Source organism: Chiloscyllium plagiosum, unplaced genomic scaffold (genome assembly GCF_037043375.1).
Source record: "Chiloscyllium plagiosum isolate Xiang-an unplaced genomic scaffold, Cpla_swu_hap1 HiC_scaffold_50, whole genome shotgun sequence".
Classification (NCBI taxonomy): Eukaryota; Metazoa; Chordata; class Chondrichthyes; order Orectolobiformes; family Hemiscylliidae; genus Chiloscyllium; species Chiloscyllium plagiosum.
Window position 1 is genome coordinate 47987711 of NW_028270188.1, and position 16300 is coordinate 48004010.

The window sequence follows — 16300 nt, forward strand, 5'->3', positions numbered from 1 at the left end:
AACGGCGACGTCACCACGCCTCTTGTTTGTGATGTCAACGCGTCGGCACCGCCCCGCCCCCTGTGTGTCGCGTCATCGCAGCTATGCCCGTAACCCTGCACGTTGCGTGATTACTTCAGCGCGTTGGACGCTCCTCTCCCCCTCCCCTCCCCTCCCCTCCCCTCCCACATCCGTACGCCCCACAGGCGCGCGCCTCCGCGTCCGCCCGCTCACACATCGCGACGGCCTCCAACCCCGCGCGCCCACGCTGCGCGATGACCTCACCGCGTCGAACGCCGCCCGCCCGCTCCGCGCGATGACCTCACCGACAGTCACGCTGCGCGATGACCTCACCGCGTCGAAGGCGGGAAAATGGCATTGAAAAACCTATCAGCCATGATGGAATGGTAGATTGGACTCAATGGGCTGAATGGCCTAATTTCTGCTCCTTTGTGTGCTATGGTGTCGGCTACGGAGAACAGTTGACCTTCCGTAGTTACGCCGGCACCACTCCCCACCTCTTCCTCCGCTACATTGATGACTGCATTGGCGCCACCTCGTGCTCCCGCCAGGAGGTTGAGCAATTCATCAACTTCACCAACACATTCCACCCCGACCTTAAATTCACCCGGAGACAGTGAGGGCTGCAGATGCTGGAGATCAGAGCTGAAAATGTATTGCTGGAAAAGCGCAGCAGGTCCGGCAGCATCCAAGGAACAGGAGAATCAACGTTTCGGGCATGAGCCCTTCTTCAGGAATGAGGAGGGTGTGCCCAGCAGGCTAAGATAAAAGGTAGGGAGGAGGGACTTGGGGGAGGGGCGTTGGAAATGCGATAGGTGGAGGGAGGTCAAGGTGAGGGTGATAGGTCAGACTGGGGTGGGGGCGGAGAGGTCAGGAAGAAGATTGCAGGTTAGGAAGGTGGTGCTGAGTTTGGGGGTTGGGACTGAGACAAGGTGGGGGGAGGGGAAATGAGGAAACTGGAGAAATCTGAGTTCATCCCTTGTGGTTGGAGGGTTCCCAGGCGGAAGATGAGGCGCTCTTCCTCCAACCGTCGTGTTGCCATGGTCTGGCGATGGAGGAGTCCAAGGACCTGCATGTCCTTGGTGGAGTGGGAGTGGGAGGGGGAGTTGAAGTGTTGAGCCACGGGGTGGTTGGGTTGGTTCGTCCGGGTGGCCCAGAGGTGTTCTCTGAAACGTTCCCCAAGTAGGCAGCCTGTCTCCCCAATATAGAGGAGGCCACATCGGGTGCAGCGGATGCAGTAGATGATGTGGGTGGAGGTGCAGGTGAATTTGTGGTGGATATGGAAGTGTCCTTTGGGGCCTTGGAGGGACGTAAGGGGGAAGGTGTGGGCGCAAGTTTTGCATTTCTTGCGGTTGCAGGGTAAGGTGCCGGGAGTGGAGGTTGGGTTGGTGGAGGGTGTGGACCTGACGAGGGAGTCACGGAGGGAGTGGTCTTTTCGGAACGCTGATAGGGGAGGGGAGGGAAATATATCACTGGTGGTGGGGTCCGTTTGGAGGTGGCGGAAATGACGGCGGATCATACGTTGTTCATGGAGGTTGGTGGGGAGGTAGGTGAGGACCAGTGGGGTTCTGTCCTGGTGGCGGTTGGAGGAGCGGGAAGTGGAGGAGATACGGTGGAGGGCATCGTCGATCACGTCGGCGGGGAAATTGTGGTCCTTGGAGAAGGAGGCCATCTGGGTTGTTCGGTATTGGAATTGGTCCTCCTGGGAGCAGATGCGGCGGAGACGAAGGAATTGGGAGAATGGGATGGCGTTTTTACAGGGGGCAGGATGGGAGGAGGTGTAGTCCAGGTAGCTGTGGGAGTCGGTCGGTTTATAGTAGATGTCCGTGTCGATTCGGTCACCCGAGATAGAAATGGAAAGGTCTAGGAAAGGGAGGGAGGAGTCTGAGACGGTCCAGGTGAATTTGAGGTCGGGGTGGAAGGTGTTGGTAAAGTGGATGAACTGTTCAACCTCCTCGTGGGAGCACGAGGCAGCGCCGATACAGTCATCAATGTAGCAGAGGAAAAGGTGGGGGGTGGGGCCAGTGTAGCTGTGGAAGATGGACTGTTCCACATATCCTACGAAGAGGCAGGCATAGCTGGGGCCCTTTGCTGGTGCCCATGGCTACTCCTTTGGTTTGGAGGAAGTGGGAGGATTGGAAAGAGAAGTTGTTCAGGGTGAGGACCAGTTCAGTCAGTCGAAGGAGGGTGTCAGTGGAAGGGTACTGGTTGGTACGGCGGGAAAGGAAGAAGCGGAGGGCTTTGAGTCCTTTGTGATGGGGGATGGAGGTGTACAGGGACTGGATGTCCATGGTGAAGATAAGGCGTTGGGGACCGGGGAAGTGAAAATCATGGAGGAGGTGGAGGGTATGGGTGGTGTCCCGAACGTAGGTGGGGAGTTCTTGGACTAAGGGGGACAGGATCGTGTCAAGGTATGCGGAGATGAGTTCGGTGGGGCAGGAGCAGGCGGAGACAATGGGTCGTCCGGGGCAGTCAGGTTTGTGGATTTTGGGCAGGAGGTAGAAGCGGGCGGTGCGGGGTTGTGGGACTATGAGGTTGGAGGCGGTGGATGGGAGGTCCCCTGAGGTGATGAGGTTATGGACGGTCTGGGAGATGATGGTTTGGTCAAGGGAGCAGTAGGAGGAGGTGTCCACGAGCTGGCGTTTAGCCTCAGCAGTGTAAAGATCAGTGTGCCAAACTACCACCGCGCTTCCCTTGTCTGCCGGTTTGATAGTGAGGTTGGGGTTGGAGCAGAGGGAGTGGAGGGCTGCACGTTCCGAGGGTGAGAGGTTGGAGTGGGTGAGAGGGGTGGACAGGTTGAGGCGGTTAATGTTGCGGCGGCAGTTGGCTATGACACTTCCACTGACACCCTCCTTCGACTGGCTGAACTGGTCCTCACTCTGAACAACTTCTCTTTCCAATCCTCCCACTTCCTCCAAACCAAAGGAGTAGCCATGGGCACCCGCATGGGCCCCAGCTATGCCTGCCTCTTCGTAGGATATGTGGAACAGTCCATCTTCCGCAGCTACACTGGCCCCACCCCCCACCTTTTCCTCCGCAGCATCGATGACTGTATCGGCGCTGCCGCATGCTCCCACGAGGAGGTTGAACAGTTCATCCACTTCACCAACACCTTCTACCTAGACTACACCTCCTCCCACCCTGCCCCCTGTAAAAACGCCATCCCATATTCCCAATTCCTTCGTCTCCGCCGCATCTGCTCCCAGGAGGACCAGTTCCAAAAATGTACAACCCAGATGGCCTCCTTCTTCAAGGACCGCAATTTCCCGCCAGACGTAGTCGACGATGCCCTCCACCGTATCTCCTCCACTTCCCGCTCCTCCACCCTTGAGCCCCACCCCTCCAACCGCCACCAGGACAGAACCCCACTGGTCCTCACCTACCTCCCCACCAATCTCCATGTACAGCGCATCATCCGCCGTCATTTCCGCCACCTCCAAACGGACCCCACCACCAGTGATATATTTCCCTCCCCTCCCCTATCAGCGTTCCGAAAAGACCACTCCCTCCGTGACTCCCTCGTCAGGTCCACACCCCCCACCAACCCAACCTCCACTCCTGGCACCTTACTCTGCAACCGCAAGAAATGCAAAACTTGCGCCCACACCTCCCCCCTTACTTCCCTCCAAGGCCCCAAGGGACACTTCCATATCCGCCACAAATTCACCTGCACCTCCACACACATCATCTATTGCATCCGCTGCACCCGATGTGGCCTCCTCTATATTGGGGAGACAGGCCGCCTACTTGCGGAACGTTTCAGAGAACACCTCTGGGACACCCGGACCAACCAACCCAACCACCCCGTGGCTCAACACTTTAACTCCCCCTCCCACTCCACCAAGGACATGCAGGTTCTTGGACTCCTCCATCGCCAGACCATGGCAACACGACAGTTGGAGGAAGAGCGCCTCATCTTCCGCCTAGGAACTCTCCAACCACAAGGGATGAACTCAGATTTCTCCAGTTTCCTCATTTCCCCTCTCCCCACCTTGTCTCAGTCCCAACCCTCAAACTCAGCACCACCTTCCTAACCTGCAATCTTCTTCCTGACCTCTCCACCCCCACCCCACTCCGGCCTATCACCCTCACCTTGACCTCCTTCCACCTATCGCAATTCCAACGCCCCTCCCCCAAATCCCTCCTCCCTACCTTTTATCTTAGCCTGCTGGATACACTTTCCTCATTCCTGAAGAAGGGCTTATGCCCAAAACGTTGATTCTCTTGTTCCTTGGATGCTGCCGGACCTGCTGCGCTTAAATTTACCTGGACCATCTCTGACACCTCCCTCCCCTTCCTGGACCTCTCCATCTCCATTAGTGACGACCGACTTGACACTGACATTTTTTACAAACCCACAGACTCCCACAGCTACCTGGATTACACCTCTTCCCACCCTATCTCTTGCAAAAATGCCATCCCATATTCCCAATTCCTCCACCTCCGCCGTATCTGCTCCCAGGAGGACCAGTTCCACCACAGAACACACCAGATGGCCTCCTTCTTTAGAGACCGCAATTTCCCTTCCCACGTAGTTAAAGATGCCCTCCAACGCATCTCGTCCACATCCCGCACCTCTGCCCTCAGACCCCACCCCTCCAACCGCAACAAGGACAGAACGCCCCTGATGCTCACCTTCCACCCTACCAACCTTCGCATAAACCAAATCATCCGCCGACATTTCCGCCACCTCCAAACAGACCCCACCATCAGGGATATATTTCCCTCCCCACCCCTTTCCACCTTCCGCAAAGACTGTTCCCTCCGTGACTACCTGGTCAGGTCCACGCCCCCCTATGACCCACCCTCCCATCCTGGTACTTTCCCCTGCCACCGCAGGAACTGTAAAACCTGCGCCCACACCTTCTCCCTCACCTCTATCCAAGGCCCTAAAGGGGCCTTCCACGTCCATCAAAGTTTTACCTGCACATCCACTAATATCATTTATCGTATCCATTGCTCCCGATGCGGTCTCCTCTACATTGGGGAGACTGGGCGCCTCCTAGTACAGCGCTTTAGGGAACATCTCCGGGACACCCGCACCAATCAACCACACCGCCCTGTGGCTCAACATTTCAACTCCCCCTCCCACTCTGCTGAGGACATGGAGGTCCTGGGCCTCCTCCACCACCGCTCCATCACCACCAGACGCCTGGAGGAAGAACGCCTCATCTTCCGCCTTGGAACACTTCAACCCCAGAGCATCAATGTGGACTTCAACAGCTTCCTCATTTCCCCTTCCCCCACCTCACCCTAGTTTCAAACTTCCAGCTCAGCACTGTCCCCATGACTTGTCCGGACTTGTCCGACCTGCCTAGCTCCTTTTCCACCTATCCACTCCACCCTCTCCTCCCTGACCTATCACCTTCATCTCCTCCCCCACTCACTCATTGTACTCTATGCTACTCTCTCCCCACCCCCACCCTCCTCTAGCTTATCTCTCCACGCTTCAGGCTCTCTGCCTTTATTCCTGATGAAGGGCTTTTGCCCGAAACGTCGATTTCGAAGCTCCTCGGATGCTGCCTGAACTGGTGTGCTCTTCCAGCACCACTGATCCAGAATATGGTAACACCACCTCCAGCAGGTTCCCCTGCAAGACACTCCCCATCCTGACTTGGAAGTATTTCTCTGTTCCTTCACAGTCGCTGGGTCAAAATCCTGGAATTCCCTCCCTCAGGGACACTGTGCGTCCACCTACAGCACATGGACTGTAGATGTTCAAGGAGGCAGCTCACCCCCACCTTCTCATGGGGCACCTAGGGACGGGCAATAAATGCTGGTCTGGCAATGTCCACATCCCACAAATGAATCAAGCAAAAAAATCAACACCACAACTTTGGACCAACCAGTCTGCAGAGATGCTGCAGCCACATTCTACGACAATACAAGTACAGATTCGTGGAACAGAGTAAAAACCTGAAGGAACTGTGGATGCTGTAAATCAGAAACGAAAAACACAACTTGTTCGAAAAGAGAAGTGACAGAGGAGGATGAAATGGTGTCAGGGATACTGCAGAGAGAGATAAATCACCATAAGGAAATCAGAGATTTATGACTAAATGAGGATTCTGAGAGTTTGATACCAAGGTGTAGTTTATTTACATAATACCCTTTTGAAACATACTGACATGTTAGTAAGTACAAAAGGAGAAATGTATTTGGAAGGCCTGTAGTTGCAGTTTTGCTTTAAATCTCACACTGCTGTGCCCTCTCGGGGAAGAGAGGGTGGCATATACCAGACCAGGAAAGGAGCAGAGGCACATAACAGCATGACCCGAGACTCAGGGGCCAGCTCCCACTCTCAGCCACAAGTCTACAACGCCCCCTTCACAAAGGCTGGGGAGACAAGCAGAGTGAGAATTTACACAGCTCTCATCCTCAAGCAGAGTAGGCCTAAACCCGGAGCCACAGCCAGGAGAGGGTGGTGTCGCTGGGCATTTCGAAGGAACAGAGCAGCTGATGTCATTTCCTGAGCACCCTCAACGTGGACTCCGGAGGCTGACTCATCTGACTGCGATACTTTATTAACTCCTGGGTATTCTCCATCCAGAAACACTGCAGGAAAAACAATATACTGGTGATTCTCTGGAAGGTGAACCCATGATTATAACCAAGTACAAATCTCACAGAGAAACGCAAACTGCACCCGGGAGACAAGCAGAAAGGCTTGGTCACGGTTGCAGTGAATGAAGTGAGAGCCACCCAGATGCTGAGATTTCTCACATGACCAATACCTGTAGAATTCTCTGCCTCAGCAAACTGTTGAGGCAAAACATTGAACATTTTCAAGGAGGAGTTAGATATGGTTTTTAAGGGCTAGAGCATTCAAATACTTTGGGGGAGCAAGTGGGAACCAGGGCCTGAGTTGGATAATCAACCGTGATCATATTGAAAGGGGGAAGCAGGCTCAGAGGGCTGAATGGCCTCCTCCTGGTTTCTGTGTTTCTATATTATCTCGATTATGACCAAATGTGGCTCTTTGCTGTCCCAACACGGGTGCTGGGTTTTTCCCCCATTCATGTCTCGTATATTGATGAGCTGGTGATGTACAAGCCGTAAGCAAGGCTGTAAGTCCCCAGGCGGGTCGCTCTCTCTCTCTCACACACGCACACAGACAGACACAGACACAGACACGTAGAGAGGCATGCTTACCAACACAGAGATACACACAGGGAGACATGGACATGCGTGCATTCACACATTGGCAGACATGCACACAATTACACACACACACACACACTCTCACGTGCACAAATACAAGGCACACACAGGCACACACATACGCACAGTTGCACTCATGCACATACACTCTATATGTTTTTTCAAATGTGAGTAAATCCTGTCTCTAAGAATCTTTTCCAATAATGTCCCCGACATAAGGCTCACTGGCCTGTACTTTCCCAGATTATCCCTGTTGCTGTTCTTAAAGGAACAACATTGGCTATTCTCCAGTCCTCTGGGACCTAGAGAGTCGTGGAGATGTACAGCATGGAAACAGACTCTTCGGCCCAACCCGTCCATGCCGACCAGATATCCCAACACCATCTAGTCCCACCTGCCAGCACCCGGCCCATATCCCTCCGAACCCTTCCTATTCATATACCCATCCAAATGCCTCTTAAATGTTGCAATTGTACAAGCTTCCACCACATCTTCTGGCAGCTCATTCCATACATGTACCACCCTCTGTGTGAAAAAGTTGCCCCTTAGGTCTCTTTTATATCTTTCCCCTCTCACCCGAAACCTATGCCCTCTAGTTCTGGACTCCCCGACCCCAGGGAAAATACTTTGCCTATTTACACTATCCATGCCCCTCATAATTTTGTAAACCTCTATAAGGTCACCCCTCAGCCTTCGACGTTCCAGGGAAAACAGCCCCAGCCTGTTCAGCCTCTCCCTGTAGGTCAGATCCTCCAACCCTGGCAACATCCTTGTAAATCTTTTCTGAACCCTTTCAAGTTTCATAACATCTTTCCGATAGGAAGGAGACCAGAATTGCACGCAATACTCTAACAGTGGCCTAACCAATGACCTGTACAGCCGCAACAGCCTCCCAACTCCTGTACTCAATACTCTGACCAATAAAGGAAAGCATACCAAACGCCTTCTTCACTATCCTATCTACCTGCAACTCCACTTTCAAGGAGCTATGAACCTGCACTCCAAGGTCTCTTTGTTCAGCAACACTCCCTATGACCTTACCATTAAGTGTATAAAGTCCTGCTAAGATTTGCTTTCCCAAAATGCAGCACCTCATATTTATCTGAATTAAACTCCATCTGCCACTTCTCAGCCCATTGGCCCATCTGGTCCAGATCCTGTTGTAATCTGAGGTAACCCTCTTCGCTGTCCACTACACCTCCAATTTTGGTGTCATCTGCAAACTTACTAACTGTAGCTCTTATGCTCGCATCCAAATCATTTATGTAAATGACAAAAAGTAGAGGATCCAGCACCGATCCTTGTGGCACTCCACTGGTCACAGGCCTCCAGTCTGAAAAACAACCCTCCACCACCACCCTCTGTCTTCTACCTTTGAGCCAGTTCTGTACCCAAATGGCTAGTTCTCCCTGAATTCCATGAGATCTAACCTTGCTAACCAGTCTCCCATGGGGAACCTTGTCGAATGCCTTACTGAAGTCCATATAGATCACATCTACTGCTCTGCCCACATCAATCTTCTTTGTTACTTCTTCAAAAAACTCAATCAAGTTTGTGAGACATGATTTCCAACGCACAAAGCCATGTTGACTATCCCGAATCAGTCCTTGCCTTTCCAAATACATGTACGTCCTGTCCCTCAGGATTCCCTCCAACAACTTGCCCACCACCGAGGTCAGGCTCACCGGTCTATAGTTCCTGGCTTGTCGTTACCGCCCTTCTTAAACAGTGGCACCACGTTAGCCAACCTCCAGTCTTCCGGCACCTCACCTGTGACTATCGATGATACAAATATCTCAGCAAGAGGCCCTGCAATCACTTCTCGAGCTTCCCACAGAGTTCTCGGGTACACCTGATCAGGTCCTGGGGATTTGTCCACCTTAACCATTTCAAGACATCCAGCACTTCCACCTCTGTAATCTGGACATTTTGCAAGATGTCACCATCTATTTCCCTACAGTCTATATCTTCCATATCCTTTTCCACAGTAAATACTGATGCAAAATATTCATTTAGTATCACCCCCATTTTCTGTGGCTCCACACAAAGGCTGCCTTGCTGATCTTTGAGGGGCACTATTCTCAACCTAGTTACCCTTTTGTCCTTAATGTATTAGTAAAAATCCTTTGGATTCTCCTTAATTCTATTTGCCAAAGCTATCTCATGTCCCCTTTTTGCCCTCCTGATTTCCCTCTTAAGTATACTCCTACTGCCTTTATACTCTTTTAAGGATTCACTCGATCTATCCTGTCTATACCTGACATATGCTTCCTTCTTTTTCTTAACCCTCAATTTCTTTAGTCATCCAGCATTCCCTATACCTACCAGCCTTCCCTTTCACCCTGACAGAAATATACTTTCTCTGGATTCTCGTTATCTCATTTCTGAAGGCTTCCCATTTTCCAGCCGTCCCTTTACCTGCAAACATCTGCCTCCAATCAGCTTTCAAAAGTTCTTGCCTAATACCGTCAAAATTGGCCTTTCTCCAATTTCAAACTTCAACTTTTAGATCTGGTTTATCCTTTTCCATCACTATTTTAAAACGAATAGAATTATGGTCGCTGGCCCCAAAGTGCTCCCCCACTGACACCTCAGTCACCTGCCCTGCCTTATTTCCCAAGAGTAGGTCAAGTTTTACACCTCTAGTAGGTACATCCACATACTGAATCAGAAAATTGTCTTATATGCACTTAACAAATTCCTCTCTATCTAAACCTTTAACAATACGGCAGTCCCAGTCGATGTTTGGAAAGTTAAAATCCCCTACCATAACTACCCTATTATTCTTACAGATAGCTGAGATCTCCTTACAAGTTTGTTTCTCAATTTCCCTCTGACTATTGGGGGAGTCTATAATACAATCCCAATAAGGTGATCATCCCTTTCTTATTTCTCAGTTCCACCCAAATAACTTCCCTGGATGTATTTCCGGGAATATCCTCCCTCAGCACAGCTGTAATGCTATCCCTTATCAAAAATGCCACTCCCCCTCCTCTCTTGCCTCCCTTTCTCTCCTTCCTGTAGCATTTGTATCCTGGAACATTAAGCTGCCAGTCCTGCCCATCCCTGAGCCATGTTTCTGTAATTGCTATGATATCCCAGTCCCATGTTCCTAACCATGTCCTGAGTTCATCTGCCTTCCCTGTTAGGCCCCTTGCATTGAAATAAATGCAGTTTGATTTATTAGTCCTACCTTGTCCCTGCCTGTTTGACTCACTTCTGTTCTCAGCTGTACCCGTCTCAGATCGATCTCTTTCCTCACTATCTCCCTGAGTCCCACCCCCACCTTACTAGTTCCTTCCTCATTCCTGAAGAAGGGCTTATGCCCGAAATGTCGATTCTCCTTCTCCTTTGATGCTGCCTGACCTGCTGCGCTTTTCCAGCAACACATTTTTCAGTTCTAGTTTAAATCCTCCCAAGCAGTTCTAGCAAATCTCTCTGCCAGTATATTAGTCCCCTTCCAAGTTAGGTACAATCCGTCCTTCTTGTACAGGTCACTTCTACCCCAAAAGAGATTCCAATGATCCAAAAATGTGAATCCTTCTCCCATACACCAGCTCCTCAGCCATGCATTCATCTGTTCTATCCTCCTATTCCTGCCCTCACTAGCTCGTAGCACTGGGAGTAATCCAGATATTACTACTTTCGAGGACCTCCTTTTTAAATTGCTGCCTAACTCTCTGTAATCTCCCTTCAGAATCTCAACTTTTTCCCTTCCAATGTCGTTGGTTCCAATGTGGACAATGACCTCTTGCTGGCCCCCTCTCCTCCTCTGCACCTTCTCTGAGACATCCTTGATCCTGGCACCAGGGAAACAACACACCGTTCTGCTTTTTCTCTACTGGTCACAGAAATGTCTGTCTGTACCTCAAACTAGAGAATCCCCTAACACAATCGATCTCTTGGAACCCGACGTACCCCTCGTTGCATTAGAGCCAGTCTCAATACCAGAAACTTGGCTGTTCGTGCTACGTTCCCCTGAGAATCCATCACCCCCTACATTTTCCAAAACAGCATACCTGTTTGAAATGGGTATATCCACAAAAGATTCCTGCACTAGCTGCCTACCTCTCTTACCCTTCCTGGAGTTAACCCATCTATGTGACTGTATCTGAGACTTTCCCCCCTTCCTATAACTGCCATCCATCACATACTGTTACTGTTGCAAATTCCTCATCGCTTCTATCTGTCTCTCCAACCGATCCACTCGATCGGATAAGATTCGCATCCAACAGCATTTATGGCAGATATAATCCGCAGTAACCCTTAAACTCTCAGTGACTAAAGAGACAAAGATTTTGTTCAAGGCCGCAGCAGTTTCCTCACCTGGCTCCCTCAGCATTCTGGAACAGATCCCATCAGGTCGTAGGGACTTGTCCAGCTTAATATCTTTCAAAAGACCCATTTCACCATCCATGTCATTCTCCTTTGTGAAAACTGCTCCTAAAGGTTCTGCTATTTATACTTCCCTCCTGCACTCAACCTCCCAAAATGCATCACCTCACATTTATCCAGATTGAACTGCACCTGCCATTTCTCTGCCCAAGTCTCCAGCCTATCCCTTATCCTGCTGTATCCTCTGGCAATCTTCCTCACTTTGCACAGCTCCCCCAACCTTTGTGTCGCCCACAAACTACCTAATCAGACATTCACCTCCAAATTGTTTATATATATATCTCAAACAGCATGGGTCCCAGCACTTAACACTACTGGTCACAGATTTCCACTCAGAAAAACACCCTTCTCCCACTACTCTCTGTCCTCTAAACCAGCCTAGCAGCTCACAGTGATCCCATGCGACTTCACCTCCTGTGCAGGCCTGCCATGAGAGACCTTTGCGATTTTTGAGAAGATTTGTAACTCGAGTTGAGGTTCAGGTTGTAAGTTAGCTCACTGAGCTGGAAAGTTTGTTTTCAGATGTTTCGTCACCACACTCGGTAACATCATCAGTGAGTCTCTGGTGAAGCACTGGTGTTCTGTCCCACTTTCTATTTGTGTGTCTCAGTCTGTGAAGGTGAGGGTGAAACCATTTCTGGTTCTTTTTCACAGAGGTTGGCAAATGGGGCATCATGGTAGCGCACAAACCTACCAACACACTGAAACAGCTACTGATGAACCTAAAGGACCCTGTACCAGCAAACAGCAAAACAAATGTCATTTAAAAAACTACCATGCAAGGCTTGCAACAAACACTACATTGGTCAGAGAGGCAGGAGACTAGTCACCAGGATACACAAACACCAACTAGCCACCAAAAGACATGACCAGCTATTATTAGTATCCTTACACACAGACAAAGAAGGACACCACTTCGACTGGGACAACACATCCATCCTAGAACAGGCTAAACAGAGAATTCCTAGAGGGCCGGAAATCCATCAATAAACACACCGATTTGGACCCCCTTTACCAACCTCTGTGAAAAAGAACTGGAAATTATATCCCCCACCTTAACAGACCAAGGCACACAAATAGAAAGTGGGACAGAACCCCAGCGCTTCACCAGAGGCTCACTGATGATGTTACCTAGCGTGGTGACGAAACCTCTGAAAACAAACCTTCCAGCTCAGCGAGCAAACTTGCAACATGACAGACCTTGTTAAGACCTTGCTAAAGTTTAGATTCAAACTGCTGTTGCTTGTTAAATGTTTTCCCCTGACAGGGTACAGGCAGATGTTATCGATCTAACAGAGAACACATCTTCAGTCAGTACACTTTCCCAGCTGGATAGGCTGGGATTACTTTCCCTGGAGGGTAGGAGGTTGAGAGGTGTCCTTATAGAAATTTATAAAATTACGAGGGGTATAGATAGGGTTAATGGAGGCTGCCTTTTCCCTCGGATGGGGGATTTCAAGACTAGGGGCACAGTTTTAAGCTGAGAGAAGAGAGATTTTAAAAAGGCAGAGGTTTTACACAGAGGGTGGTTCGCATGTGGAATAAACTTCCCGAGGAAGGGGTGGGGGTGGGTACGGCTACAACATTTAAAAGACATTTGGGTAAGTACGTGAATAGGAAAGGTTTGGGAGGGATATGGGCCAGGAGCTGGCAGGGTGGGACTAGGTTAGTTTGGGATTATGGTCAGCATGGACTGGTTGGGCTGAAGGGTCTGTTTCAGCGCTGGATGTTCATTCTGGAGTTAGGGCAATCTAATGATGGATTCCTTTGGAGAGCTCATTGTCCATGTGGTGGTGCTGGTCATCATCACAGAGACCAACTATAATCTGATGGAACGGAGGAACAGACTCAAGCAGCTGACAGGAGATGGATAATGGGTTCCTTTGGACTAGGCTGTTTATAATGTCTTTGGACATAAGGTCACATCCTCTCGGATGTAACAAACAATCAGGATTGCCTTCTCCCTCTGCATGGAAGATATAGATTCATAGAGATGTGCAGCAAATTCACTACCTACTCACGACTCCACTTTCAAGGAGCTATGAACTTGCACTCCAAGGTCTCTTTGTTCAGCAACACTCCCCAGGACCTTACCATTAAGTGTATACGTCCTGCTAAGATTCGCCTTTCCAAAATATCAACACTGTTCAAAAGGAATTGGGCCCAGCACCAAGAAATCTTTCATCCTGACAAACATGTAACCAGAGGTTAATCCAATCTTATCTCAGCATTTTGGAGGAGCTGATGGTATCACCTCTAGATTAGTCACCCCGAGATTCTGACCCCCCTCCTGGTGACCAATCCTGCTCCACAGCACACAGGCAGAACGGAATTTAACAATCGCCTGGACATAACGCTCTAAGGTTGACTGTTACTATCACAAAGTCCCATTTTTACAGACACGCTGACAGAAAGGGAGTGAGACCTCGGAACGCTGGACTCTGACGGGGGGACATTCAGCGTGACAGGGATGTGTGTTGCGCTGCAGCCCAGTGACTGGGACACAGCAGCAATCAGCTTCTCACCATGAGCTTATTGACTCGGAGCAGTGAGGCCTGGTACTCGGTGATCTTCTCCATATTCTGGTTAAACCTCTGCATCTCTGTCGCTAGTTCCTGAACAGCCTGAGTCAGCTCTGGGGACAGGACAACATCAAACAGTAAGGAGAGAGTTAATGACAGGGTCATGTTCCAGCAACGACAGAGAGAGGCCGAGAGGGAAACGGGGGCAGGGCAAAGGCAACTGAGGGAAGGAGCAGCACCCTCAGTCACTGAGGCTCCCTCACTCCCTCTCTCCGAGGCTCCCTCACCCCCTCTCTCTGAGGCTCCCTCACTCCCTCTCTCCGAGGCTCCCTCACCCCCTCTCTCCGAGGCTCCCTCACTCCTTCTCTCCGAGGCTCCCTCACTCCCTCTCTCCGAGGCTCCCTCACCCCCTCTCTCCGAGGCTCCCTCACCCCCTCTCTCCGAGGCTCCCTCACCCCCTCTCTCCGAGACTCCCTCACCCCCTCTCTCTGAGGCTCCCTCACCCCTCTCTCTGAGGCTCCCTCACCCCCCTCTCTCTGAGGCTCCCTCACCCCCCTCTCTCTGAGGCTCCCTCATCCCCTCTCACTGAGGCTCCCTCACCCCCCCCTCTCTCTGAGGCTCCCGCACCCCCCTCTCTCTGAGGCTCCCTCACCCCCCTCTCTCTGAGGCTCCCTCACTCCTTCTCTCCGAGGCTCCCTCACTCCTTCTCTCCGAGGCTCCCTCACTCCTTCTCTCCGAGGCTCCCTCACTCCCTCTCTCCGAAGCTCCCTCATCCCCTCTCTCTGAGGCTCCCTCACCCCCCCTCTCTCTGAGGCTCCCTCACCCCCCCTCTCTCTGAGGCTCCCTCACCCCCCTCTCTCTGAGGCTCCCTCACCCCCCTCTCTCTGAGGCTCCCTCACTCCCTCTCCGAGGCTCCCTCACCCCCTCTCTCTCTGAGGCTCCCTCACCCCCCCTCTCTCTGAGGCTCCCTCACCCCCCTCTCTCTGAGGCTCCCTCACCCCCCTCTCTCTGAGGCTCCCTCACTCCTTCTCTCCGAGGCTCCCTCACTCCCTCTCTCTGAGACTCCCTCACCCCCTCTCTCTGAGGCTCCCTCAACCCCCTCTCTCTGAGACTCCCTCACTCCCTCTCTCTGAGGCTCCCTCACCCCCCCTCTCCGAGGCTCCCTCACCCCCCCTCTCCGAGGCTCCCTCACCCCCTCTCTCCGAGGCTCCCTCACCCCCTCTCTCCGAGGCTCCCTCACCCCCTCTCTCTGAGACTCCCTCACTCCCTCTCTCTGAGACTCCCTCACCCCCTCTCTCTGAGGCTCCCTCATCCCCTCTCTCTGAGGCTCCCTCACCCCCCCTCTCTCTGAGGCTCCCTCACGCCCCCTCTCTCTGAGGCTCCCTCACCCCCCTCTCTCTGAGGCTCCCTCACCCCCCTCTCTCTGAGGCTCCCTCACTCCTTCTCTCCGAGGCTCCCTCACTCCCTCTCTCTGAGACGCCCTCACCCCCTCTCTCTGACGCTCCCTCAACCCCCTCTCTCTGAGACTCCCTCACTCCCTCTCTCTGAGGCTCCCTCACCCCCTCTCTCTCCGAGGCTCCCTCACCCCCCCTCTCCGAGGCTCCCTCACCCCCTCTCTCCGAGGCTCCCTCACCCCCTCTCTCCGAGGCTCCCTCACCCCCTCTCTCTGAGACTCCCTCACCCCCTCTCTCTGAGGCTCCCTCACCCCCTCTCTCTGAGACTCCCTCACCCCCCCTCTCTCTGAGACTCCCTCACTCCCTCTCTCTGAGGCTCCCTCACTCCCTCTCTCTGAGGCTCCCTCACCCCCCCTCTCTCTGAGGCTCCCTCACCCCCCCTCTCTCTGAGGCTCCCTCACCCCCCTCTCTCTGAGGCTCCCTCACCCCCCCTCTCTCTGAGGCTCCCTCACCCCCACTTTCTGAGGCTCCCTCACCCCCTCTCTCCGAGGCTCCCTCACCCCCTCTCTCCGAGGCTCCCTCACCCCCTCTCTCTGAGACTCCCTCACCCCCTCTCTCTGAGACTCCCTCACCCCCTCTCTCTGAGGCTCCCTCACCCCCTCTCTCTGAGACTCCCTCACCCCCCCTCTCTCTGAGACTCCCTCACTCCCTCTCTCTGAGGCTCCCTCACTCCCTCTCTCTGAGGCTCCCTCACCCCCCCTCTCTCTGAGGCTCCCTCACCCCCCCTCTCTCTGAGGCTCCCTCACCCCCCTCTCTCTGAGGCTCCCT

At 52.3% G+C, this 16300-nt stretch overlaps 1 long non-coding RNA gene across 3 annotated transcripts in view; it reads right to left on the reverse strand.

The window, feature by feature from the left end:
* Nucleotides 1-6075: 6075 nt before the first annotated feature.
* LOC148135295 (uncharacterized) overlaps nucleotides 6076-16300 on the reverse strand; it is a 50872-nt gene continuing 40647 nt past the window's right edge. For all 3 annotated transcript variants that reach the window (XR_015755402.1, XR_015755401.1, XR_015755399.1), the window contains exons 2-3: nucleotides 14082-14191; nucleotides 6076-6555 (exon numbers count right to left, since the gene is read on the reverse strand). This is a non-coding gene — a long non-coding RNA (uncharacterized LOC148135295). The remainder of the gene's footprint in view (nucleotides 6556-14081; nucleotides 14192-16300) is intronic.